Here is a 24,897-nt window from a genome sequence, read left to right as displayed (position 1 = left end):
AACCAATGTCATAAAACAGCATGTGTGTTACTGTTACATGAGAAACTATCTGTTCTGTAAGCCTTCACCTGAAGTACGATAAAATATTTAAAAAATAATAATAATATTCCTTTTATTGGTTGTCTTGTCTATCCTCTGTACTTCCTTACTTCCCTACTGGTGTTTCCTTCTCTTTCAAAAGTAAAATGGTTACACTTAAATAATTGTTTCATCATCTGCCTGTCGGGGAACCTAAATTATGACAATATGACTAGTCGCAATTGATTAGGGGAGGGAGAAAGAAAATACAAAGCACTGTACATATCTAATTGTTTCATCTGTAATTGCTGGGAGTCCAAGGAGGTAATTTAAACTTGCAAATGAAGTAATAGAAGCATAAACATAGTTAACTATAAATGGTAAACATAATATAAGTAACTAAAATTGAGTGGTAGAAGTGAAGCGAGAAAATGAAGTGGAAGAAGAAATATACTAAGTTTATCATTGATCAGATTCAATAAGAAAAATAGATAACACTTAAGAAATGGAAGAGTAAGAGTATTATTTAAATTTGTAGGTATGGATAGAAAATTGCAATGAGAAAACTGGCAAAAATTATCAGAATCAACTTTTTCAGAGCTCTGGAAATTAACCAAAAACTTGCAGCAACCCAGGGAAAGTTTTTTCAGCAAAAAGATTGAATCTTGGTAAAAACAGAGTGATTTGGGGTGTTTTAACTTGTTGTCATCCACCCCCACTTTCCAGCTCTGTGATAGCCTTGAAAAATAAAAGCCCACTTCATGGTGAAACCAGCAGCTTGGAAGTTACTAGAGAGAGAAAAATGGGGCTGAAGACCTTTGAAAGCCTCATTCCCAATACTTGTCAATATGGGACCTGCCTAGTGATTCCCTGGAAGACCATACCTGTATCTGACCTGACTTGTAGCTTGCCCAGGGCAAAAAGCCTGTTCCTCAGGGGCTGTCTTAGTTATCTAGTGCAGCTATAACAGAAATGCTGTAAGTGGATGGCTTTAACAAAGAGAAATTTATTCTCTCAAAGTTTAGGAGTCTAGAAGTCCAAATTCAGAGTGCCAGCTCTAGGGGAAGGCTTTCTCTCTCTGTTGGCTGTGGAGGAAGGTCCTTGTCATCAATCTTTCCCTGGTTGAGGAGCTTCTCAACGCAGGAAGCTTGGGTCCAAAAGACATGCTCTGCTCCCAGTGTTGCCTTCTTGGTGGTATGAGGTCCCCATGTATCTCTGCTTGCATCTCTCTTTTATATCTCAAAAGAGATTGGCTTAAGATGAAACCTAATCTTGTAGATTGAATCCTGCCCTATTAATATAACTGCTGCTCATTAACATCATAGAGATGGGATTTACAACACATAGGAAAATCACATCATATGACAAAATGGTGGAAAATCACACAATACTGGGAATCATGACCTAGCCAAGTCAACAAATATTTTGGGGAGGATATGATTCAATCCATGACAGGGGCATTTATAAAAAAAACAATTACAGACAATTGCTTAACTTCATAGATGCCTGAGGCAGCAGATAAACAGTAGATTAACCAAAAACTTAAAAAGAAAAGCTGAAGAATGAGAGTCCATAGGGGCTTTATAAAGCTCTGATATATTCTTGGAAATCTAGAAGGCCAACCACATGCCCAGGGCTCTATGCATGCTCAAGAAAGACCTGAGAAGGCCCTAATCCTTCTGGTTTACCTTGAAGATCTATGCGAGAAGGAAGTGATAGCTAAGACAGAGTTGTAAACTGTCTGGCTGAATGTTGAAGGCATACCCCAACACATACCCAGAGCCCCTCAGCAAAGATTGGGAGATTTATTTATTCCAGACATTTAAGGAAACCTCTGTCCAATCATTAGCTGATTATTAAGCAAGCCAATTAGAGTTTTCAGTGGCCACACATGACAAAGATAAAGACTTTACAGAAGTAGTTCAGAAAAGTCACTTAAAACAAAACAAACAACAAGCACTACAAGTTAAAATAACAAACCCTAGAGAGGAAAAATAATCTAATTTTCAGAGTTGCCACATTATATTATTTGAAATGTCCAATTTTCAACAAAAATGCATATGACAGACAAAGAAACAAGAAAATATAACCCACATACAAGAAAAAAAGGAAATCAATAGCAACTATCCCCAAGGAAGCTCAGACATTGGACTTACTATACAAAGGCTTTAAATAAACTATTTTAAATATCAAATAGCTAAAGTAAACCATGTCTAAAGAACCAATGGAAAGTATGAAAATGATGTCTCACCAAATAGAGGATTCAATAAAGAGATATAAATTATAAAAGGAGCCTATAGAAATTCTACAGCTGAAAAGCACAATCATTGAAATGAAAAAAAAAATTCACTAGAAGATCTCAATAGCATATTTGAGGAAGCAGAAGAAACAATCAGCAAACTTGAAGATCAGTCAACTGAGATTATCAAGTCTGAGGAACAGAAAGAAAAAAGAATGAAGAAAAAGGAACACAGCATCAGAGATCTGTGGGATACCATCAAGCATAACAACATACATATAATAGAAGTTCCAGAAGGAAAGAAGAGATAGAAAGTGACAGAAAGAATATTTAAAAAATAATAGCCAAAAACTTCCCAAATTTGAAAAAAAACACACAAATGTGAATTTACACATCCAAGAAGCTAAACAAACTCCAACTAGATGAACTCAAAGAGAACCATACCTAGACACATCACAATGAGACTGTCAAAAGACAAAGTGACAATCTTGAAAGCAACAAGAGAGAAGCAACTCCTCACATACAATGGATCTTCATAAGAATAACACCTGGTTTCTCATCAGAAACCATAGAGGCCAGAAGGCAGTGGAACAGCATATTCAAAGTGTTGAGGAAAAAAAAAGTGTCAACCAAGAATTTTATATCCAGAAAAACTATCCTTTGCAAAGGAAGGGTAATTAAGACATTCCCAGATAAACAAAAACTGAGAGAATTTATCACTAGTAGACCTGTCTTACAAGAAATATTAAAGGATTCAAGGAAGACTTACAAATGGCTAATAAGCCCATGAAAAGATGCCTGCCATTACTAGTTATCAGGGAAATGCAAATTAAACCACAATGAGTAACCACTTCACACCCACTATGATGGCTAGAATCACTGAGTCAGCTAAAAACAATTGTTAGTGAGGATATGGAGAAATTGGAAACCTCCTACAGTGGTGGTAGGAATATAAAATGGTTTGGAAAACAGTTTGGCAGTTTCTCAAAGAATTAAACATAAAGTTACCGTATGACCCAGCAATGTTACTCCTAGGAGTATACCTAAAGAAAAAGTGGTATAGGATCACTTATAGCAGAATTATTCATAATAGCCAAAAGATGGAAACAATCCAAATGTCCATCAACTAATGAATATATTAAAAATATTGTATATACATACAATGGAATATTAGTCATAAAAAGGAATGAAGTACTGATACACGCTAAAGCATGAAGGAACCTTGAAAAATGTACGATACGTGAAAGAGGCCAGTCACAAAAAACCACATATTATATGATTCCACTGATGTGAAAATCCAAAATAGGGAAATCTATAGAGACAGAAAGTAGTAAATGCTTAGGGCAAGGAGGGGGCTAGGAGGACAGGGGTGAAATAGCTAAAGGGTATGGGGTTTCCTTTTGAGGTTTACCATGCATCAGTTCATGGAACCTTGAGATATTAGTGAGGCAGGGACTGTTGACTTCCCTTCATCTATCCGTGAAATGAGCACAAGATATTTGCCCAAGGTCTTAATTCAACACAGGCAAAAGCTTTATTTTTAATAGAAAATAGGCTAAATTCAATATTCCACATTAATTCAATGGAATATTATGCAGGCATTCTTTATGTTTAAGGCTCTATTAAGACTATATTAAAAAGACATGGAGCACTTTACAGTGCTCTGACATATTAAATGAAAAAATAAAAATACAAAGTTTCATTTCAGTCATGTTTATAACCATGTGATATATGTATAATTCTGTAAAATTAACCAAATTACAGTAATAAAGATACAACTGTTGTAAAAGTATAAATATTTGGAAATATTAATAAAACAGTTCATGTAATGAAAGAATTGAAAAAATAATAAATTTGAAAACATAGGATTAAGTATTATGACAAAAACAAGACAAAACTTATTTTTCATATCAATAAATGTAAATAGGGTAAATTCTTCTGTTAAAAGAAGAGTTCTAGGCTGCTTCATAAAGTAAATTTCAACTCTATGCTGCATCCAAGTGATATAAAAATGAGATATTCAGAAAAGTTAGAAATAAGGGGATTGGCAAATGTACACTAAGAAAATACAAACAAAAAGAAGAGGGTTCATGATCCTAATATCAATATCAAACAGAATTTAGAAACAAAAGCATTAAATTACACATAGAAGAGTACTTTTTGAAGCTAAGGATACAAATTTTAATGTGGATATATACAGATCCCATTGCAAAAAACCATTATTAAGCATAATAATTAACCAAGCTAGAGGAAATAAGAGTAAAAGAAACTTACTATTAGTAGGAAACTTTAAATATACTTTCATTGTTCAAGACAGATAAAGTTGCAAAAAAATTAGGAAAGGTATAGAAGACCTGTGCTGGATCTTTAATTTGCCCTTTCCAACCCATATTCTATTCTTTTCTATATTGCTCTGGTTCTCTGAGAAGTGGAACTTCTCTGCAAACTATATTTAATGTATCTCTGGGCTTCATTGCCCTCTGGCTTCTGGTTAGGGTCAGTCAGTGGGGAGCACTGGTAGTAGAACACAGGATACAAGGACAATAAGATTAGGGTATTTATTTCCCCATCTTCCTTCAGTTGATTTGCTGCAGGTTGGCTGCATCCTTCTACTGAAGCCACGGCTTCTGTGAAGTGGTCCTTTTCACACATTCTATCTCAAGGTCTATAACTACTCCTGCTTCTTCCCTTTCAGGTCTTTATACGGTAATGTCACACCCCAAAATATCTGAGTTACTGTTCTATCCCTTGTGCAGTCCCTCTACTATGCCTATACCACTGTAAATTATCCCTTTATTAAACCCTCCTCAAGTTGCTCAATTTAAACGTGCCCTATTATCTGTTTTTCAATAATACAAAAGCCAAATATAATTAAACAGATAGATATGATTTATACAGATTAAATTCTGTATTCTAAAAATACTAAATTAATCTTATTTTCAAGTACCCGTTAAACAGTCTTCAAAAATTGAACATGTATTAGTGTAGGAAAAAGGACAACAAAAAAGAAAATTTAGTTAACTCTAAAAAGAAAAAAAAATACAGAAAATATTCTCTTGTCCCAGTGCAATAAAACTAGAAATTAACAATATAACTGAGAGGAAAAGAATCTTTCCTTTTAAAAAGTCTTATCTCTTAGATTAAGGACAAAATACAAACTAACATTTCAGATTTTAAAAATATAATGTAATAAAAGAGAACCTACTAGATTGCTTAAGCAATGTTCAGAATAAAATGCATACCCTTACGTACCATATCCATAAAAAAATAAAATAAATGTAAATAAATGAGTTAGATTTCAGGTTTAAGAAGTTAGGAGAGGAAAACAAAATAGAGTAAAGCAGAAGGAATACATGAAGATGAAAGCATATGTTCATCAGTTTAAAAATTGAAAAGGATGAAAAGAATAATTAACTAAAATCTATGAAAAAAGGAAAATAGTTTAACAACAATATGAAAAATGGTAAGTAATGATTAACTACAGGAATAGGAAAATCAGAAGCTTCATAAAACACTTCTTAGCTCTCAACAATTTACAAATAAATGTGAAAATGGACAATCTTCTAGGAAACTAAATTTTACCAAAGGTTAGTCCTTGAGAGAAAATTTCATTGAAAAAAGCTTTTGTGCATTAAAAGACGTTATCAAGAAAGTAAAAAGACAACCTACAGAAAGAGAGAAAATTTGGGGGAATCAGTGGATTAAAGGATCAAATTTTACCCTAAGTAAGGTGGCTTTTGTCCTTGGCTCTGGAGAAATAACCCTTGGAATAACCGGGGTGCCTTGGATGGAGACTTCCGGCCACACATGAGGATTTGTGTTGGTGAGCGGGGGGCTGGTTAGACCAGAAAAGACTCACCTGGGATGCAAGTATCAACTAGCCTACGGAGGCATGATTTAGTTTATCACTCAGGAGGCCTGACTGAGCTTATCATTAACAAAGGCTGGAACATAAAGGCTCAGAAAACTTCCTGATCAGCGAACGGAAGATGACATGCCCTCTCTGAGATACAGCAGCTACACACTGGGAACCTTCCCAGACCTTGCCCGTGCGTGTCTTCCTTATGATGATCCTGATTTATATCATTTTACTATAATAAAAAGGAGCTCTGGTGGGTAAACAATTCAGTGTTTGGCTGCTAACCTAAAGGTTGGTAGTTCCAACCCACCCAGTGGCTCCACAGGAGAAAGACCTGGCAATCTACTGCCATAAAGATAACAGCCTAGAAATCCCCTTGGAGAAGTTTTACTCTGTTACATGGGGTCGCTATGAGTCAAAATTGACTCGACTGCACCTAACAACTACTATAATAAAACCAGTAGTTGTAAGCATAATATCTTCCATGAGTTCTGTGACTCATTCCAGCAAATTAACAAACTCCTGAGTGGTGTTCTCTTACTTGTAAGGTCTGACCTAGCCCCAGGTGGCTATGGACAAGAGAGAGAGAAAGTGTTGTGTAGGCAGCTAGTGTCAGAAATAATGGAGAAGTGAGAAAGCAGGGATATGATTGACCTCTGCCTTCTGGAAATTAGCTTCATTTTGATTCTCATCCACAAAAGTATCATCATAGAATCATATATCAGATAAAGTTTTAATGTGCAGAATATATAAAGAACTCTTACAACTCAAAAAACAAACAAAAAACCTAACAACTCGATTAAAAAATGGTCAAGTGACTTGAATAGGCATTTCTCCAAAGAAGATATGCATGTGGCCAAACAAGCAAATGAAAAGGTGTTCAACATTATTAGTTATCAGGGAAATGCAAATCAAAACAACAATGAGATATCACTTTATACCCTCTAGGATGGCTAAAATGAAAAAAAGGAGGAAAATAGCAAGTGTTGGAAAGGATGTGGAGAAACAAGAACACTCAAATATTGCTGGCAGAAAGGTAAAATGGTGCAGCTTCTGCGGCGGTTCCTTAAAAAGCTAAACACAGAATTATCATGACCCAACAATTCCACTCCTAGATATATACCCAAAGACTTGAAAACAAATACTAAAACAAATACTTGTAAACCAATATTCATAGTGTCATTATTCACAATAGCCAAAATGTGGAAACAACCCAACTATCCATCATTGAATGAATGGATAAATAAAATGTGGTATACATATACAATGAAATATCATTCATTCATAAAAAGTATTTATACATGCTACAATTTGGATATACCTCGAAAATATACTAGTTGGAAGAAACCAGACACAAAATATCACATACTGTATGATTTCAATTATATCAAATATTCAGAATAAGCAAATTCAAACAAACTGAAATCAGATTGGTGGTTGCATGGGTCTTAGGAGGGAAATGAAGATTAGCTGCCTAATAGATAAAGGACTTTATTTTGGGGTGATGAAAATATTTTGGAACTACACAGTGGTTACTGTTGCCCAACATTGTGAATGTACTCAATGCCACTAAATGGTTTACTTTGAAAGCGTCAATTTTAAGTTATGTGAATTTCATTTCCATTAAAAATAATAAAATAAAGGCAGGGCCAAGATGCTAGAGTAGTTGGACACTTCCTCTGGTACTTCTTACAACAAAGACCCAAAAAAACAAGTGGATCAATTATATATGACAATCTAGGAGCCCTGAACATCAAAGGCAAAGTAGAGGAATCAGACTGAGTGGCAGGGGCAGGGAGAGATGGTTGAGAAGTAACAAGGAGTTGCCAGACCTAACCCAGTTGTAGCCAGTGCCCTTCAGGCCAGATCAGTTTGCGTGCATGCTGAGGTAAGCAGTGGCGCTCGAGAGGCATTTTCCACATCGGGAGAGACCCAGTGGCAGAGAGTCTACTTGGGCATACAGAACCAGTGAAAAGCAGTGCTAAATTGGCAAAAGATAAGTACTTGCATGTGGCTTACCACACAGATAAAAAAAGAAAAAACCCTTTGGGAAAAACCTGTCTCTCATTTACCTCCACCTTCCCTGCTCTTCACCAGGTCCCTGGCTGGCTTCAGTGATTACTGAGTCCCCTGGGCCAGAAGTAGGACCGTTACGAGGCCTGAGAAATTCTCCTGGCCTTGGAGACAGAACAAATTAATAAACAGGGAAAAAATAATCTGCTGGCTCCCCTAATCCAGGAACTCAGGGTAGGCACAGCTCCTTTGCCTAGGCACAGGCATAAGGGGTCCGTGAACTTTGAATGCCTTTCACCTTTGCATAGACGTGTGTGGCCCACTTCAACAGCGTAGGCTTTCATTACCACAGTAGAACAGGGTATATACCTGAAGTCTAACTTCAGTGGTTTCAGCTATATGGTGAAGTGGCAAGTTTGTGACATTTGACACTGCTCTGCCCACTAAGTAAGGTCCTCACCTACCCACATCAGGGACGTGAGGACTGATGGCCCCACCCACGACATCTAGCCACTTACTACAGGGGTCCAAGATAAGTGGTGCCCCCCAGTCCTTACAGCCAACATCATTGAGTGCTCATAGTATGGCTGCAAAACCCACCCACCAACACACTCTAGGGAACAGGGACATGCTTTCCTCTCAGACAGTCAGGGGCAGCCATCAGCCCCCTGCCTTGCTCAGTGCGTGACCCCCTACTGCAGCCAGATATCTGGGCCTACACCTATCACCCATGCCTGTTTAGGACTGTAGGTGAGAGCCCGCACCACACACTTGGTGACCGACTACCTGGACACCTGAGCTGAATTCATACAAGAAAAGTAAACAGACTCCTGGGCTCACATATCTAGTAACAGCTCTAACCACCTGGTGACAGGAGGTTACAGCTTCAAAGGCACCAATAATCAAACTAGCTCACACGAGCAGACTATTTGGGCATATCAAAACAATACAAAACAAAAAAAGAAGCTAGGACAGAGTAAGCAAACATTAAATAAATATAATAACTTAGTGATGGCTCGGAGACAACAGTCAATATCAAATCACATGAAAAGGCAGACCAACATGGTTTCAGCAAGCCTCCAAAATAAAGAATCAAGATATTTTCTGGAGGAAGAGAATTCCTTGGAATTACCAGAGGTAGACTACAAAAGATTAATATACAGAACTTGTTAAGAGATCAGGATGGAGATCAGGCAAAATGCAGAACTAGCTAAGGAACAGACAAAGCAATAGAGGATCTTAAGAAGGTTATTCAAAAGCATAATCATAAATTTAATAGGCTGCAAGAATCCATAGAGAGACAGGAATCAGAAATCCAGAAGATTATCAATAAAATTTCAGAACTAGACAACTCAATAGAAAGTCATGGGAGCAGAACTGAGGCAATAGAAGTCAGAATTAGTGAGATTGAAGATAAAGCACTTGACACCAATTTATTTCAGAAAAAATCAGATAAAAGAATTTTAAAAAATGAAGAAACCCTAAAAATTATGTAGGACTTTATCAGGAGGAATAACCTAAAAGTGATTGGAGTACCAGAACAGGGGGAGGATAACAGAAATAGAGAAAGAATTGTTGAAGATTTGTTGGCAGAAAACGTCCTTGATATTGTGAAAGATGAGAAGGTATCTATCCAAGATGCTCATTGAACCCCACATAAGGTAGATCCCAAAAGAATGTCACCAAGACATATTATAATCAAACTTGCCAAAACCAAAGATAAAGAGAGAATTTTAAGAGCAGCTGGGATACACGAAAAGTCATCTACAAAGGAGAGTCAATAAGACTAAGCTTGGACTACCCAGCAGAAACCATGCAGGCAAGAAGGCAATGGGAGACAAATATAAAGCCTTGAAGGACAAAAATTGCCAGCCAAGAATTATATATCCAGCAAAACTGTCTCTCAAATACGATGGTGAAAATAGGGCATTTCCAGACAAACAGAAGTTTAGGGAATTTGTAAAAAACAAACCAAAATTATAAGAAATACTAAAGGGAGTCCTCTGGTTAGAAAATCAATAACATCAGATAACAACCCAAGACTAGAACACAAGACAGAGCAACCAGATATCAACCCAGATAGGGAAGTCAACAAAAATAAATCAAAGCAAAAACACTGAAAACAGGGAAATAGAGACGTCAATAAGTAAAAGAAGACAACATTAAAACAAAAAAGAGGAACTAAAAATGTAGACGTAGATTTTTCATAAGGAGATGAAGTCAAGCCAATATAAAGAAATAAAAGACTCATTTAAACTCAGAAAAATAGGGGTAAATATGAAGGTAACCACAAAGAAAACTGACAATCTTACATGTAAAAATAAAAAACAACAAATATACAAAGACTCAGCAAATACAAAATCAACAACAATGAAAAAGAGGAAAAGAAAATACATAAAGAAAAATGACTCAGCACAGAAAATTAAGTGGAGCAAAGAAACTGTCAACAACACACAAAAAAAGACATCAAAATGACAGCACTAAACTCATACCTATCAATAATTACACGAAATGTAAATGGACTAAATGCACCATTAAAGAGAAAGAGAGTGGCAGAATGAATTAAAAAAATGATCTGTCTATATGCTGCTTAGAAGAGACACACCTTACACTTAAAGACACATACAAACTAAAACTCAAAGGATGGGGAAAAATATATCAAGCAAATAAGACTCAAAAAAGAGCAGGAGTGGAAATACTAATCTCTGAAAAAAAGACTTTAAAGTAAAATCCACCACAAAGGATAAGGAAGGACACTATATAAGGATTAAAGAGTCACTACTCCAGGAGGACATAACTATAATACATATTTATGTACCCAATAACAGGACTCCAAAATACATAAAACAAACTCTAACAGCCCAGAAAAGAGAGACAGACAGCTCCACAATAGTAGTAGGAGACTTCAACACACCACTTTTGGTGAAGGACAGAACATCCAGAAAGAAGCTCAATAAAGACACAGAAGATTTAAATGCCACAATCAACCAACTTGATCTCATGGACATATACCAAACACTCCACCCAACAGCAACCAAATATACTTTCTTTTCCAATGCACATGGAACATTCTCCAGAATAGACCACATATTAGACCATAAAGCAAGCCATAACAGAATCCAAAGCATGGAAATATTACAAAGCATCTTTTCTGACCATAAAGCCATAAAAGTAGAAATCAATAACAGAAAAAGCAAGAAAAAAAATCAAACACATGGAAACTGAGCAACACCATGCTCAAAAACTACTGGGTTATAAAATAAATTAAGAATGGAATAAAGAAATTCATAGAATCAAATGAGAATGAAAACACATCCTGCCAGAACCTTTGGGACACAGCACAAGCAGTGCTCAGAGGTCAGTTTAAAGCAATAAGTGCACACACCCAAAAATAAGAAAGGGCCAAAATCAAAACATTAACCCTACAACTTGAGCAAGTAGAAAGAGAGCAGCAAAAGAAGCCATTGGGCGCCAGAGAAGGCAAATAATAAGAATTAGAGCAGAATTAAATGAAATAAAGAATAGAAAAACAATTGAAAGTGTTAACAAGACCAAAAGCTGATTCTTTGAAAAGATCAACAAAATCCTTAAACCACTGGTCAAACTGACAAAAGAAAAACAGGACAGGAAGTAAATAACCTGAATAAGAAATGAGAAGGGCAATATCAGAACAGACCTAACTGAAATAAAAGAATCAACAAAATACTATGATAAATTGTGCTCTAACAAATTTGAAAACCTAGAGAAAATGGACAAATTTCTAGAAACTCATGACCTACCTAAACTAACATGAACAGGGTTAGAACAACTAAATAAACCATAAGAAAAGAAGAGATTGAAAAGGTAATTAAAAAACTCCCAACAAAAACAAGCCCTGGCCTGGATGGTTTAACTTGAGAATTCTACCAAAGTTTCAGAGAAGAGTTAACACCACTACTACTAAAGTATTTCAGAGCATAGAAAAAGATTGAATACTCCCAAACTCATTCTATGAATCCAGCATAACCCTGATACCAAAACCAGGTAAATACACTACATACAAAAAAAATTACAGATCAATATTCCTCATGAATATTGACGCAAAAATCCTCAACAAAATTCTAGCCAATAGAATTCAACAACATATTAAAAAAATAATTCACCATGACCAAGTGGGATTCATACCAGGTATGCAGGGATGGTTTGACATTAGAAAAACAATCAATGTAATCCATCACGTAAATAAAACAAAAGACAAGAACCACTTAATCTTATCAATTGATGTATGAAAGGCATTTGACAATGTTCGACACCCATTCATGATAAAAACTCTCAACAAAACAGGAACAGAAGGGAAATTCCTCAACATATTTAATGGCATTCATACAAAGTCAACAGTCAACATTATCCTAAATGGAGAGAGTTTGAAAGCATTCCCCTTGAGAACGGGAACCAGACAAGGATGCCCTTTATCACCACTCTTATTCAACATTGTGCTGGAGGTCCTAGCCAGAAGGTTTAGGCTAGAAAAAGAAATAAAGGTCATCCAAATTGGTAAAGAAGAAGTAAAAATATCTCTATTTGCAGATGATACGATCTTATACACAGAAAACCCCAAGGAATCCACAAGAAAACTACTGGAACTAATAGAAGATTTCAGCAAAGTAACAGGATACAAGATAAACATACAAAAATCGGTTGGATTCCTCTACTCCAACAAAGAGAAACTCGAAGAGGAAATCACCGAATCAATACCATTTACAATAGCCCCCAAGAAGATAAAATGCTTAGGAATAAATCTAACCAGAGACATAAAAAACCTGTACAATGAAAACTACAAGACACTACTGCAAGAAACCAAAAGCGACCTGCATATGTGGAAAAACATACCATGCTCATGGAGACTCAACATTGTGAAAACATCCATTCTACCCAAAGCAATCCCCATCCAAATTCCAATGGCATTTTTTAATGAAATGGAAAAACAAATCACCAACTTCATATGGAAAGGGAAGAGGCCCCAGATAAGTAAAGTATTACTCATGAAGAAGAAAATAGTGGGAGGCCTCATACTACCTGATTTTAGAACCTATTATAAGCCCATGGTAGTGAAAACAGCCTGGTACTGGTACAACAACAGATACATAGACCAATGGAACAGAATTGAGAATCCAGGCATAAATTCATCCACCTATGAGTAGCTGGTATTTGACAAAGGCCCAAAGTTCGTTAATTGGGGAAAAGACGGTCTCTTTAGCAAATGGTGCTGGCATAACTGGATATTCAAAAATGAAACAAAACCAGTACCCTACACCATGCACAAAAACTAACTCAAAATGGATCAAAGACAAATATAAAATCGAAAAACTATAAAGATCATGGAAGAAAAAATAGGGACAACACTAGGAGCCATAATACATGGCATAAACAGAATACAATCCATAAGTAACAATGCACAAACACCAGAAGAGAAACTAGACAACTGGGAGCTCCTAAAAATCAAACACTTATGCTCATCAAAAGACTTCACCAAAAGAGTCAAAAGACAACCTACAGACTGGGAGAAAATTTTTAACTATGACAAATCCAATCAGTGTCTAATCTCTAAAATCTACAAGATACTGCAAAACCTCAAAAACAAAAAGACAAATAACCCAATTAAAAAAATGGACAAAGGCTATGAATAGGCACTTTGCCAAAGAAGACATTCAGGTGTCTAACAGACACATGAGGAAGTGCTCACGATCATTAGCCATTAGAGAAATGCAAATCAAAACTACAATGAGATTCCATTTCACCCCAACAAGGCTAGCATTAATCCAAAAAACACAAAATAATAAATGTTGGAGATGTTGCAGAGAGTTTGGAACTCTTATACACTGTTTGTGGGAATGTAAAATGGTACAACCACTTTGGAAATAGATTTGGTGCTTCCTTAAAAAGCTAGAAATAGAAGTACCAGAGGATCCAACAATCCCACTCCTTGGAATATATTCTAGAGAAATAAGAGCCATCACACAAATAGATATATGCACACTGATATTTATTGCAGCACAGTTGATGATAGCAAAAGATGGAAACAAACTACGTGCCCATCAATGGACAAATGGATAAACAATTTATGGTATATTCACACAATGGAATACTACACAATGATAAAGAACAACCATGAATCTGTGAAACATCTTATAACATGGAGGAATCTGGAAGCCATTATGCCGAGTGAATTTAGTCAGTCTCAAAAGGACAAATATTGTATAAGACCAATATTATAAGAACTCAAGAAAAGGTTTAAACACAGAAGAAAACATTCTTTGATAGTTACGAGGATGGGGAGGGAGGGAGAAGGAATTCACTAGCTAGATAGTAGACAAGTATTATCTTAGGTGAAGGGAAGGAGAACACACACTACAGGGGAAGTCAGCACAACGGGAGTAACCAAAGCTAAGAAGTTTTCTGAATACAAACACTTTGAGGGACACAGTAACAGGGATGGGGGTCTGCGGACCATGCTTTCAGGGGACATCTAGGTGCACTGGCATAAAAAACATTATTAAGAAAATGTTGTACATCCTACTTTGGTGAGTGGCGTCTGGGGTCTTAAAAACTAGTGAGTGGCCATCTAAGATGCATCAATTGGTCCCAACCCATCTGGAGCAAAACAGACTGAAGAACACCAAAGTCACAAGGAAAGTATTAGCCCTAGAGACAGAAAGGGCCACATAAACCAGATACTTTATCAGCCTGAGAACAGAAGAACTAGATGGTACCTGGCTACCACCAATGACTGCCCTGACAGGGAACACAACAGAGTCCCTTATGGAGCAGGAGAAAAGTGGGGAGCAGAACTCAAGTTATAGTAAAAAGATCAGACTAATTTTTTGACTGAGACTGGAGGGACCCCGGAAGACATGGCCTCTGGACTCTCTGTTAGCACAAAACTAAAACCATTTCTGAGGCCAACCATTCCTGAGACCAAAGATTAGACTGGACTATGGGACATGAAATGATGTTCGTGAAGAATGTGCTTCCTATGTCAAGTAGATACATGAGACTAAATAGGCAGCTCCTGTCCAGAGGCAAGATGGTGGTCAGGAGCTGGTTGAATGAACACGGGAAATCTAGGGTGGAAAGGAGGAGTGTGCTATCACAGTGTAGGGAGAGCAACAATGGTCACATAACATTGTATGTATAAATTTTTGTATGAGAGACTAACTTGAATTGTAAACTTTCACTTAAAGCACAACAATAAAAAAAAAGCTGAGAGAGATAAGAAAGGATCTTCCCCAGAGCCTTCTGAAAGAAAGCGGCTCTGCTGACACCCTGACACACTACTAGCTTCCAGAACTGTGAGACAATAAATCTCCGTTCTTAAACACACACACACACACAATAATAATAAAATAAAATACACATAAACAAGCAAATATTGCCACAAAAACTAAAAAAGAAGAACTGTGAAAATTGACTAATATTTCACTATAATTTAAAAGAGTGGACTTTCAATCAATTATATGGAATAAGTGGGAAAAAAATGAATCCATACCTCACACCATATACCAGGATAAATTCCAAGTGGATCAAAGATTTAATTTCTATAAAAAAATTAAATTTTAGCAGTACTAGAAGAAATCATAGGATAACTCCTTTTATCACTGGGTTATCTTTTTATTTTTTCTAATTCTAACAGAAATCTTTCTAAAAGAAAAGATTGATAATTTTTTTGGCTTTAACATTTAAAATTTTTTTAAAGTCTTCTAAGCACATTCAATGACCAATTACAAACTAGGAAAATATATTTGCAAATAATATCACAGGAAAAGGACTAATCTTCCTATTAGGTAAAGATTTCCTAGAAATTGATAAGATAAATAGCAAGAACAAAAATGTACAATAAGTAAGAACGGAAGATCTGCAGAAAAATAAAGCAAGTGTTTTTTAAACATAGTAAAATATAATTAACCTCACTAATAATAGATTAAATGAAAATTAAAATTACATTGATACAACATTTCTCTCTATTATACTGACAAAATAGAAAGTTAGATTATAATCTGTGTTGCTGAGAAATTTATTCTACAGATATATTAACATACATGCAAAATAATATTTATGTATAGTTATTTATTACAGCATTGTTTTTGATCACATAGTGTTGGAAAAATCTAAATGTTCTTTAATAGGAAATACTAAAAGCATTATGATACTTTCATCCAATGGAACTCTATGTGGCTAATAAAAAAGAATGAAATAGCTCTATTTTTGTTTTTACTATGTAAAGATCGCCATTCTGTATTAAGTATAAAAGTAAAGTACAGATATATGTATACAGAATGCTACAATTTATATAAAAAAGGAAAGAAAAAAGATTATATATCTGCATTAACATATTTGCATAAAAATTATCTGTAGTGATAAGAAGAAATTAATAATGTTAGTGACTTGTTGGAGAAGTGACAACTGAGCAGACATGGGAGAGGGATGGCTGGAGAGTTTTCCCTGTACCATTTTTTTAAAGTTTTTTGTGGCTGTGTGAACCTTGTGAATATACACATACTTAAAAATTAATTTAAAATGTAATTACATCAGACATTTAGAAAATAACTTAAAGGACAATCAAATTTAAAACATTAAAGATTTCAAATAGCTCTAAAGCAAAGTTAGAATGTTATATTGAGGCACTGGAAAGAAAAAGAATGAGAAGATTCAACATACATCTGATATTTTCCAGGAGAATTTAGAAAGTGGGAGAGAGGCAATATTTTTAAAGATATATTGAGATATTTTCCAGAAACAAAAACATAAATCCTTTGAGTCAAGAAGTATGCTGAGTCCTAGGCAGAATTAATTAAAATAAATCAATACATAGACACATTTTAATAAAAATTCAGAACTACAAAGGCAAAGATAAAAATTTTAAACTGATCAGAGAGAAGAGAGCTTACCTACAAAGATAGACAGTAGACTTTTAGCCCATTATCTTAGTCATCTAGTGCTGCTATAACAGAAATACCAAAAGTGGATGGCTTTAATGAAGAGAAGTTTATTCTCTCACAGTCCAGTAGACTACAAGTCCAAATTCAGGGTGTCAGCTCCAGGGGAGTGCTTTCTCTGTTGGCTCTGGAGGAAGGTCTGTGTCATCAATCTTCCCTTGGTCTGGGAGCTTCTCTGCATAGGAACTTCAGGTCCAAAGGACGCACTCTGTTTTCTTGGTGGTATGAGGTTCCCATGTGTCTCTGCTCTCTTCTCTCTTTTATATCTCAAAAAAGATTGGCTTAAGACACTATCCAGTCTTGTATACCTCATCAGTATAACTGCCGCTAATCCATCTTATTAGATCACAGTGATGGACTTTACAATACATAAGGAAATCACATCAGATTACAAAATGGCACACAATTATACAATACTGGGAATCATGGCCCAGCCAAGTTGACAGATATTTTTGGGGGACACAGTTCAATCCATGACACCAGTCATGATAGAAGAATAGTATTTCCAAAGTGTTAAGGGAAAATATTTGTTACACTAGAATTCTATTAAACAAAGACATTGGGGTTATATGAGAATTAGGAGAGTTTACTATTCATCGGACCTTGCTAAAAGAAAGGATATGCTTTAGAAATAATACACAAGAAGGATAGAAGAAACAATAGTGAAAAACAAATTGGTAAGCATGATAGTAATTCTAAATGATTATAGAATGTTAAGAGAGAAAGAATATTAGCTTTGGCAGGTTTAAAACAAGTGGGAGCTAAAATAGTAGAAAATAACATGAAAATGGGAGCATAAAATTTTTCTGATCTCCTTCTATTGTTTGGACAGAGGCTAAAGATGAGGATGATTTTAGATTTTATTTTGTATGCATGCTAAAATCTGACTGCAAAGCCAGAAATCCGAATTTATTAGCATCCAACAGACATTCACATCTGTATTTTTGTCAAGTATTAGTAAATACCTAGCAAGCAAAGGAAAAATTGGGACCAGCCCACATTCTAAACTATACTTCATAGAATAGAAGAAAACAACATCAAGTGTTATTTATATCCATGATGTTCATTTGTGGCTCCTGTGGAAGAATGATTTTATACATCATACTTTACTGTATTGCTTGTTCGGTGACTTACTGGGTGCCAGAGGCAGTGGCTGATGTGTGAATGGAAGACCTTCATTCTAAGCATCTGCTATCAGAACGAAATGAGCATAAATAAATAAGCAGTCTTGTAGAAAAGATTCAAAGTTACAAAACAAACATGTATTTGGAGCCTTGAAACGTAATAGGCTGCTTTTTAGTACAGTGTTGCTGACAATAGCTTACTTTATAGTGGACTTTATTTCCATGTTATCGCCCATGGCAACTATCCATTATCTGCTATTGGCCTTTCTTATGGCTTACTTAGTCGGCTTGATGAGCTAACACATCTTCTTCCAGAGACCAAAACATGATGAGCATTATGTGTAGTACCAGCATTTTTTAGCCCTGGAGAAGAAAGGCCAAAACTTTAATCAGATCTGGATTTCTTCTTTTCCAAGTGAGTATTTAACTATCCAACTACCCTGAGTTTCAAAGGCTGTGAAGGGCTGGGAGTTGCTGGGAACCGCTTGACAAACTCTTCTGAATGTTCTGTAATGAGATTAATTGCCTTGCCCCCAGGTAGAGATGCCACATTTTATCTCCATAGCCTGGGAAATCACTCCCATTTTCATTTTAAAGATGGTCTAAGGCCCAGAGAAGTTCATTGCTCCTGCTTGCACAAATGGAAAGAAAATCAGGAAACTCCCTATCCACATTTCACTGTTTTTTCCAGATGGGATGTTGCTGAGTCTGCTGCTACAAAAGCATGCTCACTCCCACACCCCATCTAATTAACCTGAAATTAGCCTTCTCATTAATCCACAGATGGGGAAGACCAACACACATATTTCAGCATGTGTACACAGGCATAAAGGTGACTACATCTGTGGAAAGTGACTATAGAGAAGCTCAATATCATCAGTCAGATCAGAACAAGGCCAGGAGCTGACTGCAGAACAGACCATCAGTTGCTTATATGCAAGTTCAAGTTGAAGCTGAAGAAAATTAAAATAAGTCCACGAGAGCCAAAGTACGATCTTGAGTATACCCCATCTGAATTTAGAGACCATCTCAGAAATAGATTTGATGCATTGAACACTAATGACCAAAGACCAGACGAGTTGTGGGACGACATCAAGGACATCATACATGAAGAAAGCAAAAGGTCAATAAAAAGACAGGAAAGAGAGAAAAGCTCAGAATGAATGTCAGAAGAGACTCAGAAACTTGCTCTTGAACGTAGAGTAGCTAAAGCTAAAGGAAGAAATGATAATATAAAACATAAGATTTCAAAGAGCAGCTCAAGAAGACAAAGTAAGGTATTATAATAAAACATAAAAAGATCTGGAATTAGAAAACCAAAAGGGAAGAACCCACTCGGCATTTCTCAAGCTGAAGGAGCTGAAGAAAAAAATTAAGCTTCGAGTTGCAATATTGAAGGATTCTGTGGGCAAAATATTGAACGATGAAGGAAACATCAAAAGAAGATGGAAGGAATACGCAGTTACTGTACCAAAAAGAATTATTGGTTGACATTCAACCATTTCAGGAGGTAACATAGGATCAAGAACTGATGGTACTGAAGGAAGAAGTCCAAGCTGCACTAGAGGCATTGGCGAAAAATAAGGCTCCAGGAATTGACGGTATACCAATTGAGATGTTTTGACAAAGGAATGCAATGCAGGAAGCATTCACTAGTCTATGCCAACAAATTTGAAAGACAGCTACCAAGCCAACCGACTGGAAGAGACTCATGTTTGTCCCCATTCCAAAGAAAGGTGATCCAACAGAATGTGGAAATTATTGAACAGTATCATTAATATCACACGAAAGTAAAATTTTGCTGAAGATAATTCAAAAACAGTTGCAACAGTACATTGACAGAGAACTGCTAGAAATTCAAGTCGGATTCAGAAGAGGACGTGAAATGAAGAGTATCATTGCTAATGTCAGACGGATCTTGGCTGAAAGTAGAGAATACCAGAAAGATGTTTATCTGTGTTTTATTGACTATGCAAAGGCATTTGACTGTGTGGTCATAACAAATTATGGATAACATTGGGAAGAATGGGAATTCCAGAACACTTAATTGTGCTCATGAGGAACCTGTACTTAGACCGAGAGGCAGTAGTTCAGACAAAACAAGGAGATACTGCATGGTTTAAAATCAGGAAAGATGTGCATCACGGTTGTATCCTTTCACCATACTTATTCCATCCGTGTGCTGAGCAAATAATCTGAGAAGCTGGAGTATATGAAGAAGAATGCAGCATCAGGATTGGAGGAAGACTCATTAACAACCTGTGATATGCAGATGACATAACCTTGCTTGCTGCTGAAAGTGAAGAGGACATGAATCACTTACTGATGAAGATCAGACTACAGTGTTCAGTATGGATTACACCTCAACATAAAGAAAACAAAAATCCTCACAATTGGACCAGTAAGCAACATTATGATAAACAGAGAAAAGATTGAAGTTGTCAAGGATTTCATTTTACTTGGATCAACAATCAATGCCTGTGGAAGGAGCAGTCAGGAATCTAATGACGTATTGCGTTGGGCCAATCTGCTGCAAAACATCTCTTTAAAGTGTTAAAAAGCAAAGATGTCACTTTGAGGACTAAGGTGTGCCTCACCCAAACCATGGTGTTTTCAATCACCCCATATGCATGGGAAAGCTGGACAATGCATAAGGAAAATGAAGAATAGTTGATGCCTTTGAATTATGGTGTTGGTGAAGAATACTGAATATACTATGGACTGCCAGAAGTATGAACAGATCTGTCTTGGAAGAAGTACAGCTGGAATGCTCCCTAGAAGTGGGGGATGGCGAGACTTCGTCTCAAGTACATTGGTCATGTTGTTAGGAGAAGGACATCATGCTTGGTAAAGTAGAGGGTCAGCGAAAAAGAGGAAGACCCACAACGAGATGGATTGACATGGTGGCTGCAACAATGGGTTCAAACAAAGCAAGGATTTTGAGGATGGTTTAGGACCAGGCAGTGTTTCGTTCTGTTGTACATAGGGTTGCTGTGAGTCGGAACTGACTCGACAGCACCTAACAATACACTGGCAGGGACTCTCACTGGCTATGGCTAAGAACTAAATTCCAGTTGATATATGCAGAAGGAATAGTCAGAAGATATTTGAGTTGGAATTTTCATTATGTAGATTGGTTGCCAAAGCATGTACTTTTTTATGTTAACTAAGAGACCACACTTGGAATGTAACTGTTAATTGAGGAATATATTGAATCATCTCAGGAACCTAATCAATATTTCTCTGAATTTTGCCCCATCCTATGTATGTAAAGCGGTGCCCTCGTGGCGCAGTGGTTCAGAGCTTGGCTGTTAACCAAAAGGTCAGCAGTTTGAACCCACCGGCTGCTTCTTGGAAACCCTATGGGGCAGTTCTACTCTGTCCTATAGGGTCACTATGAGTTGGAATCGACTCAATGACAAGTGGGTATGGTATGTACATAATCTATTAGGCAATATCAAACCCAAACCTGTTGCAAGTAGGTTGGTTTATACCCAGAGAACTTGTGTGTCTTTTACAAATCCATGTCAATACTGATGTCCTTACCTCTCCTAATCCTTTCTCATGTTCAAGCTCATATTCTCCCCTTCATCAAACCTTACTTAACAAAGTAGCTCTATAATTGATGGCCTATCTTTTTTTGGCACTAATTCTAAAGTAATTTCAGTCTTTTGATGAGTCGTGGGAATATCTGCTGCCTAACTAACACTCCTGCCTCAATTGTCTCTCACTTTTGGAGACTTACTGTCAAAATCCGAGTATAAAAGGCAAAAAAACAGGCAATGGGTTTCTAGTTTTATGGCTGTCTTAGCAATTCTATGAGAGATGTTTTGAAACTCCTCTTGAAAAATGTGCGCCAAAGACCTGGTAATTGTTTTTTATGGTTTTCCAATGAAGTGTGAAGTCCTTCTAATAGCTGTCAATAGCTCTCTCTTCTCTGTTGCTGTGAACTCTGTGAAAGGGGCCTTTAACAACCTCTTTTTTTTTTCTCTCTCTCTCCCATCATCACTACTTTGGTCTGATGTCTGGTTAGAGACTGAACAGTTGACATTATACCCCTGAATAGCCCAAGAAGTTGAGTAGGTAAATTCAAATATATTAGATCTCTTCTGACTTTCAAAAGAAAAAAAAATATCATAGGCAAAAAAAAAATCCAGTAGTTCAATAAAATTCATTGACTTTTACTCTGTGCCAGGCATATTGCTAGAGTTGAGGATATGGCATGTCCTACTCATCGCTATATTTCTAGCACTTAACACAGTGTCCAACTTTTAATAGAAATACAATAAATAAATATATATTGAATTAGATCATATCACTTATTCTTGTGATGGCATCCCTAAGGATGATGAAGTAATTTTAAACACATTATTTTACTATTGTGAAGTTTACTAAAAAAAAGAAGAGCTTCTATTTAAGCTTTCATAGATATTTTTTCAAAGTGATATGAGTCAGCAAAACCATCTCTTAAAAGCCCCTTTAACTTTTTAAGAAGGCACATGAATTTATTGTTAAGCAAATGTTTAATTAGTGTTTATTATACTTAGTATAATAGTTTAGATAAAATTTATGATTTACAAGAGTTGTTTTTTATGCGCTGTGTGCACTTTATGGTACGTTGGAGTCCCTTTAGTGCAATCAATGTGCACAATATATTTATGACCATTACATAGGATTTAGTACATAATTTGACTCTTAAATTGTTATGGAGGCTTGCAGTTGTTATCTTTGCTTCTGTAACATACTGTTGTTCATATTTATAATTTATTTTATATCATATCCTTGATAAGAAACAAAATCACAATTATGACATTATTCCTTGGGGGAGAAAAGATTACCAGTTTTAGGACTATATGCTCTGTTCCTAGAAATGCAAGAATGAATTGTGGTGAAAATTGGTGACTATCTGTATCATTTGTTATTTTTTTCATTGCAGTATTAGAGTTCTTTCCTCAACCTGAATGTAAACCCCTTCAGAGCACTGTCATTTTCCCCTGACTCCTCTTTCTTGATTTTTCCTTCCCCTGCTCAACTTCCTATAACCAGTGGCATGTTTTCCTTCCAGCTGAAGGTTGGTCCCAAGCCCTGAGCCAATCCTGGACACCATAAATATCTGAAGCTCCAGCTCAAACATCAGGAGAAACTTATAATTAAGTTTTAATATCATAGACTCAGGATCAGGCATGCCAGGGATGTGCGTCCTCCCCTAATCTCCACACAACAGCCCTGCTAAATTAGCCCTACAGTCTCCCACTGAATCTAGCCACCACTTAAATGGGACCTTAACCAGTTGCTGTCAAGTTACCTTTTATTTGTGGCAACCTCATGTGTGTCAGAGGAAAACTCCATAGGGTTTTCAATGGCTGATTGTTTTCAGAAGTAGATGGCCAGGCCTTTCTTCTGAGGCACCTCTGGGAGGACTCAAACCTCCAACCATTCGGTTTGCAGCCAAGTGCTTTAAGTGTTTGCACCACACAGGAATTCCTAACTGTGATGTTAAACCTGTTGCCGTCGAGTCAATTTCAACTCATAGCGACCCTATAGGACAGAGTAGAACTGTCCGATAGAGTTTCCAAGGAGCGGCTGGTGGATTTGAATTGCCGAACTTTTGGTTAGCAGCCAAGCTCTTAACCATTGTGCCACCAGTCCTGCTAAATTCTTGTCAATCTCTTTCTTGTCTGAAGATACTAGACCTCACTCCCTATATCCTCTATCACTATCTGAGGTCTGCCTGTGAATGGACAGTGTCCAGAAGCATGATGTCAATCAACTTTAACTAACTCTCCTCAGCCCACCCCCACCACCTAGCTTCCAAACTGGACTTTCCCAAAGCCTTATCAACTTCGACACTCGGCCTCCAAGTTAGAATACCTGGACTTTGCTTGAACGTGCCACATCCTTAGAACAATGAACTTCTCTTTGTCCAGTCATGCTTGCTAAGGTAAGCCTCTGCAACTTTCCCAGATTTATGCAGTCTTGGTTTTATCTCCCTTTTCACTAGCTCATGCTTCTGGGGTGCCAAGAAATCTCACAGCAGTGCTGGCTAGGCCCACAGTTCCACAGACATGAACATTCTATTAATCCAGCATCCTGCACAATTTCTAGTACAGGACTGAGCACACAGTAACTCCTGCTGTGCAATGCCTGGGCCTGCAAGGCAGGGGCTTGGCTGCAGATCTTAGTCCAGGGATCTGGGACAAACCAGGGCAGGGAAAATATAAACTAAATATTTCTGCCGTCAGGGAGTTTGTAATTTGATGGGAGAAAAGATCAACACACAGGAAATAGGAGTGAATAAAGCAGGATATTTGATGCCTGTGTTTTCCATGGAGATTAATGTTACTCCCACCTACCCAGTCACTCAAACAAGAAAATAGGAAGTCATTCCAGAAACCTCACTTTATTTCACCACTACTCACATCCTTTTGGTGATCAAGTGCCACCAACTTCTCATCTTTTTTTTTTTCCTTTAAAATTTTTTTTTATTGTACTTTAGGTGAAGGTTTACAGAACAAATAGTTTCTCATTAAACAGTCAGTACACATATTGTTTTATGGCATTGGTTAACAACCCCATGACACGTCAACCCTCTCCCTTCTCTACCTTGGAGGACCTTTTTTTGGTGAAAACATACATAGTCAAAGTTACACCATTTCAAAAGTTTCTACATGT

This window comes from Trichechus manatus, unplaced genomic scaffold (assembly GCF_000243295.1).
Source record: "Trichechus manatus latirostris isolate Lorelei unplaced genomic scaffold, TriManLat1.0 scaffold00046, whole genome shotgun sequence".
In the NCBI taxonomy this organism is placed as follows: domain Eukaryota; kingdom Metazoa; phylum Chordata; class Mammalia; order Sirenia; family Trichechidae; genus Trichechus; species Trichechus manatus.
The sequence above is the reverse complement of the archived record's forward strand: the minus strand, read 5'-3'. Positions refer to the sequence as shown.